Genomic DNA, 7,392 nt, shown 5'->3' on the forward strand with positions numbered 1-7,392 from the left:
GTTTTGCTGAGAACCAATTTATAATAAGCGTACGACGATACCTCGTTTTTTTTTTCCTTTTCTGGCAAAGGGCATTTTAGTCTTTTAGATATAGGAGATTGGAATATCACATATTCACTTCTTTTTTTTTTTTTTGGTAAATACATATTCGCATATACCATTACTGATAATTGAACCCTAGACTTCTTCACTAATATTAGTCATTACCAATCGAAGGATAGTTTTCTAGGTATTGCAGTAACTAAATTGCTTTTGAAGCTGACTTTCTTGTCGTGCTATTATTTCATGGTGTATTGATTGTTACCTTCCTCTCCTATCTTGTAGGAACAACTTAATAATGTTCTCAGTCCAAGAGCGAAGTCCTGCTTTATATATAACAGCTAAGATGCACGTAAATTGGCTAGGCGACCTCAATTTCTCAATAAACAAATAAAAGAAATGAACAATCATCATTCTCTTTAAAAAATATGATGGGTTGGAGTTGTGTCACTTGTAAATCATATGGATCAATATTGGTTACCTATCACTAGGCCCATACCCACATGTGGGGATGTCAATAGTGCAGTTTAGAGCAGTTTCAGGTTGGGCTTAACGGTTTTGGACTCAAATACATCCAGTCCAAACATGGCCCCGTTATCAAAATAAAGGTTTCGGGTAGGTTTCGATTTGATGCGGTTTGGGTTTGGGTTAACTAACAATTTATGCGAATGGTCTATACTCATGTTGACTAACGGTTTGGGCTAACAATTTATGTTATGCAAAAAAAATTATAAAAAAGAAATAGTTGAGCATCTTGCAACAAGAGCCAAAATTCTATTGAAAGTAAAATTGTTATTGATCAATTCCCATTAAAAAATGAAAAGCCATTCCACGTTACTTAATTTAACTTGATATGCAAAGACATACCTTTGGATTGGATAAATATTTATTTAATTTAACCAAACTTAGTACATTCAATTGGGCATTCATACTTAATCCTTTTAACTGTCATTTTCAAGTAGTAGAAGACTATTTGATCTTTGAATTCTTACTCAATTTTTTTGATAAGTCTATACCAACTACCTAGTGCTAATACAATGATTCAAATAAAGTTTATAACGGGTTACAGTTTGGGTTCGGGTTGGTGCGGGCTCTGCCACCTCAGCCCAAAAACAACCCATTAAGGTTCGGGTTGGTGCGGGCTCTGCCACCCTCAGCCCAAACACAACCCATTAAGGTTCGGCCTGGGCTATAACGGGCCTATGCAATTCATTTTAATGGTTCAAACTGCAATTTGACACCCCTACCCACATGAATTGACCAAGCATAATTTAATGTATCATATTTGGGCATGGTAGAGGAGTTAGAATGGCAAGTAGATGATGATACTTTTCTCACACCATGCATCACATGTTTATAAAGAAAGTTTATCTTTGATCCATCTTATCAGTACCTCAAGCCAGTATCAACTAACAAATTCAACTCCTTTTAAGAGCTAAAGTGAGAGTCATTATCTCTCGTTTGGATGAGCACAATATGCTCCCATAATGTTTTTTCACCATACATTTTGTGTAGAAGCTATGTAAAATTCACTAACGATCCTACCTCTAAATTATGTATTAATATTTAAAGTAAACTTAACACAGTATGTGTAATGAAAAAACATCAATAAGACACATTATGCTCCTCCAACAGAGAGGTGATCTAAACTCCTAAAATGCGTACTCACCATAAGACAAAGGGAAGAATTGAAATTTGTAAATGTAGGTTGCAAATTTCTTTTTTCTCCAAGGGAGACTCAGCGCTGACCTCTAAAGCTCTCTAGAGGAGGTTGACTAGCCTATTTCCACTACTTGGATTTTCAGACTTTGTAGCTCGGATATATCTCCTTTTGTTTCAGTTGAATGAAATGTGGTTTACCAAAAAAAAAAAATAAATAAATGATGAGGCATATGCAGAGCAGGACCACTTGTGGAAAAGAAACTTTCAAAGACCAAATAAAAATCAAGCTAAGGGATAAGACTAAAAGCAATAAAGAGACATTGATAATGATAGACCTCTGTGCTTAACCCTACAATAATTCAACAATTTTTAAAATCTCTCTCTCTCTCTCTTGCATGTATAGAGTATGTGGTTGGTTAGATAAGCTTTTCAACCCCTATTAGAGCCACTCTTCTCCTTCTTTCCTGTCCCTGTCACCCATCATATATGGAGGAGAATCATGCTTTCATGAATTAGTATTGAATCAATTAATTTATATGTGTGTGACCACTGACCAGGGTTAGTTCAGTGGTGACATTGTGACAATACTTCTTAGTGAAGTGGGCACAAGTTCAATTCAATCAACTTAGAAAACCATTATATTAGCCTTGACGAAGCAAATATTGTAATAACTAGTAACCCTACCCTAGTAATAAATGATTGAAAATTTGTTGGCGATAGATTGACCTTACTTGAAATGAACATTATATTATACTTTTTGATTGAATTTTTCAAATAATGAATGTCATCATTGAATACCATTCTCTACTATTGATAGTCAAAAAAATCTTACTTTAATCCAATCATAGAGAATTTTGTGGGTTGAGAGGCTAAACGAAACTCAATGCTTATTATTTCTTATGGACAAAAGTGTCAAGAAAAAACAATCAATATTTGAAGAATTAAAAGATCCCCACAAAGCTGACATGTCAAAAATTTATACACCTTGAAATTCGCATATATTGTCTATTGGTAGGGTTTCTACAACTCATTTTATTTTTAATGCCAAAACCTATATAAATAACATTCTCATTTTTTGGAAAAAAAATTGAAATATATACGAAATTTAGTACATCAAGTGGTGAATTTATTATTAATTATATGATTAATTAATTCACAATGTGATCAGGTTGCAGAACCTTACCTCATTATTTTATCTAAATATCTAGAACAAAGATTTATTTTCTAAAAAAAAACAAATGTTACACTTCATGATTTTTGCTAGAGAGAGACATATTTCTAATCTATAATTCAAAATTTAAAATGGAGGATGACCAGTTAAATTAAAGATAATCTTAGCTTTAAAATCAAATTAAGAATCTTCCGGGGAAAGCATATGGCCAATTCAGTAATCTAAATTGATGGCATCATGGACAGAAGTGAGACACTGACATGTAAACCAAACAAATTAAAATACGAAAACCAGAAATTTGTTTACCAAAAAAGAAAAAAAAAATTGGAAAAATGGAAGTTGCAGTAATGTGGATGTCTATGTTTTTGATTACCAAGAAGGAGAAACAGGTAGCCAATGTGCTTGATTCTGTATTTATTATGCTGTAGATCTCAATGTATGTTGCAAGTCAACTTGTTGGGAGTAGATTTGGAATAGTTTCTATTAATCAAAAGTCAAGTGGCAGAATTAGTCAATTGCTGCTGCTGCTCACATTTTAGATCTGAAACTGTATTTTATGCAAGAAATAGAAATGAAGGATTGTAAAGATATGAATCAATTATAATTTATCATATCATGTATTCAAATCACTCTTTAAAAAAAAATTGAGGTTTGCCTAGCTCAATTTACGTGCAGCTTGATTACATTCTAGCGGATCAATATATATAAAGCTTTATGCATAATTGGTGGCCGTTGTAAAGCTGTCCAACACGACTACATCCTCGGGGCACGAGCTTATGCGCACCTTGATCACATTTTCTATTTATGATAAATACTATTTGACAAATGCCCATTTCTAGATTATTTATTGATGCATCTTTAGTATGAGAGTTGGATTCTCAACCTGCAAGGGTCAAAATTGTGTTTCTCTTACACCTCTTTGCCATAAATTTAAAAAGACAAGATCACTTTGAGTAATGAAAAGGTAAACTTAAATTAGATTCACTTCCCAAACATGTGATGAAAGAGTACGACGAGAGCAGAGTCCTCTAGACTCTGGATCACCTTTCTGCCATGAGATAACAATGTGCACAACGCAGGGTTGGTAGAGTGGTAAGATCCATACTTATCAGTGTAAAGGTCATGGGGTTCGACCCTTGCGGACACAAAGCTCCCTTTGAGGATGTACTATACAATGGTGATGAGATCTACCTACGAATATTGGAGAAAAAAAATATCAGTGGATTTTACGTGGGCCCCAATTCCGTTGGTGTGTATTCAAATTTCAAAAGCATTAGGGCGGCATGTTGTTCACCCTAATGAGAAGCTGATCAAGACTTAGTCCTCTTAGTATGAAATCATGAAAATACCTTTTGCTATTTCTTAGGCTAATTTGTATTTTTATTTAGATTTTTTTCATTTCATCCACTTAAATTAGGCTCAAAACTCTTGTTTACCCACTTAAGTGGCTATTTATGTTTGTCCAATTCTATGCTTGCTATTATGGTTTACTTACTTCAGAAATTCATTGTGTATGGGACGTTTGAGGTTGGCTAGAAGGAAGGATCGATAGAATTAAGGATAAAAGAGATAATAAGACAATGAAACACCAGTGAAGATTTCCCACATCAAGCAGTGAAGGTTTCCAAGGTTTTTTCCCACAACCAGTGAACAGGGAGATCTTTTGTAAAATTGAAAAATTAAAAGTAGTTTTGTAAAATAAAAAAATTATATTTTTCTTCCCCCTCTTTACTCTATGGGCGAAGTAGTAATTTCAAAGTTAAATTTAATAGAAACCCAACGTTGGATTTTTTATAATATTCAAAATTCATCCGATTGGACAAACTCGAATATTGACCACTTAAGTGCGCAAACAAGAGTTTGGGCCCAACTTAAATGGAAAAAAAAAAGAAAAAAAACTCTCTTATTTATCTTTTTCCTTTGGGTGGAGATCAAAGGGAAATTCATTCAGGGAGGAATGGCATGCGATCTAGAATGAAGGATGAGCTTTAGTGCTGCGCAATTAATGCACAACACTGAGCTTGCTTACAGTTCAGATGGAATGGATGATCAAGGGTAAAATCTCGACCACCTTGATTTTTCTTTTCTACTTTTTCTATCATACTACCTGTAATAATATTAATATATATATATATATATATATATACATGCAAAATTAATATGCGAGATTCCGACCTCGACCATTCGTGGCCATACACAACTCATTCTGAACATTTAATGCACAATACTGAAGTTGGACCCGAAAATGACACCATTCCATCAGTTGTTCAGGTGATAGAAAACCACAACTCAGCTATCGAATGATCATCACACATTATATGTGGTTTCCAGAATTTCCAGATTGGTTGGGGCTTTGGATGGCTAGGGTGAGAGACACGGTATATGAAATGGAGCTCTGACGTTAATGCAAGACATGTAGCATTCATTTGTCCCGATGCCCAATTCCAAATCCATTGGCAAATACGTGGTGTACCGTTTTCCCATCCATGAAGACAAACGCGTCTAACTCTGATATGGACTTTGATGCCGGAGTTCATGTTATTTTGTTAAGATCTATTTTGTGATTAAAGTTACTTTTGTTCCTCCTTCTTTTTGGAGGGGACCTCAAGGAGAAAGAGAGGAGAATATCGCAGAGTGAGAATTTATCACTGGAAGGGGTCAAGTACCAATATTTCAAAAAATTATAAAGAAAAAAAAATGAAACTTCAAAAAATTATGCAGAGCCATGGCTCTCGTGGCCTCAGTGTAGCTCTGTCCATGGCTAAGAATTCACTTACATGCAAGTAGTATGTGGTGTTGTCCCTAAGGGTAGATGATCTAGACTTGAAGGTCGGAGGGATATAATCAATTAGTAGTTAATACTATTAAGGTAGACTCACGATAGATTGTATCTTAGTCTAATACAATAGTAGATTGTATCTTAGTCTAATACAATAGTAGAGCTACATGGAAAACTATATGTACTTATACATATAAACGTACTACTTATCCATATACATGTACGTGTACCTTTTTTTTATATTTATTTTTATTTTTGTGTGTGTTTTTGGAAGTGTAGCCATTAGATTCTTGGGTTATATAATTCAAAACTTAGTGGTGAACCTTTTTTTTTATTTTGGTCTACCTTATATGTATAATGTATTTAAAGCGTGCATATCCTCTCCACCTAACTACCCGTCCACTCATTTCTTTCTTAGAAAAAAAAACAAAAACATCTAGGCCTACCTGTTTACCGCAAGTAAGCTTGTGTTGGGCTCTTTGTAGGGAGTTTGGGGGAACAACCCACCTGAGTGGGAAAAAAATCATCCGCTGTACATAGTAGTACACTCACATGACGACACATGAAATATGCTAAATAGAGGGTTCAGATCAAAAGGGTGTGATTTAAAGTGAAAAAAAAAAAAAAAAAACCAATTTGAGAGTTGAGACACATTTAGTTGATGGCCAACCATCTGCACAAATCCAGTTCAAACGCTTACTCCCTTCCAAAAAAAAAAAATGTTTGAGACCCCTTCTCCATGCTTCATCCTCTCGATTGAAAATTCGTGTCGTTTTGCCAAATTTACAACCTTCTTTTTTTCCTTTTCAAAATTGGAAACAGAAATAGGAATAGATATTCTGCAAAGGCAATGGTGGAAGTGAATATCGACTTGCAGAAATCTCTGAGAAGAGATTGAACTTCATAATTATTTTTGAGAAGAAAACTCAACTTAAAAAAAACTGGAGGAAAAGGAGTATGAGAAAGAGATCCAACTTACAAAAATTTATGAGAAGACATCAACTTCTAAATGATATTTGAGAAGAAATCTCAACTTGTATAAATTTAGATTCTTCTCTTTTCTTTTTCTTTTTTCATCATTTTCTCTGTGGTTTTTATTAATTCCTTTTCATCTTTTATCTTCCTTCAAATGGGGCTCCTCTCTCGTCTCGAAGAGAAAATTCTCAAACAAAAACATAAGTGAAGAAGGACGCCACAAGGGAAAGGGAGTGAGAGGAAATTTGTGGGTTGAAGAAGATTTGAAGTGGGTATTAGTTAAACATGTTTCAAAATACGGTATTTTTTTTTTCTTCACTTAAATCATCATTTTAATTTGAACCCTCGTGTAGCTGTGTGAAACTGCATTGTTGTGCACAACTAAAAAATGTGTACAACAGAGGATTTTTTTTTCTTTCTTCGATCATATTTAAATCGGTTGTTGTTTCATTAACATAATCATATAAAAATAATAGATGGATTCATTTAGATAATGATTGATCTTAATCAGATTCACGTGAACATCAAAATCCAGCTCCTACTTATAAAATGATTATATGAAAATTTAATTGTGAATTCAATTATTATTCCTAACTCTATATACCACCCAGATGTTGATTAAGACTCATTAGGATTTTGACTTAACAATATGCTATAGTTCATTTTTTTCCCGGCAAGATCGTATGATAATTTTTAACCTCACCCTTTTTAAAACTCGGTATTTCTACCATTTCCTTTCATTATTATTTTGTAATTATAGACTTAT

The sequence above is a fragment of the Hakea prostrata genome, chromosome 1, assembly GCF_041222555.1.
Source record: "Hakea prostrata isolate BN-2017 chromosome 1, UWA_Hpros_2, whole genome shotgun sequence".
Classification (NCBI taxonomy): Eukaryota; Viridiplantae; Streptophyta; class Magnoliopsida; order Proteales; family Proteaceae; genus Hakea; species Hakea prostrata.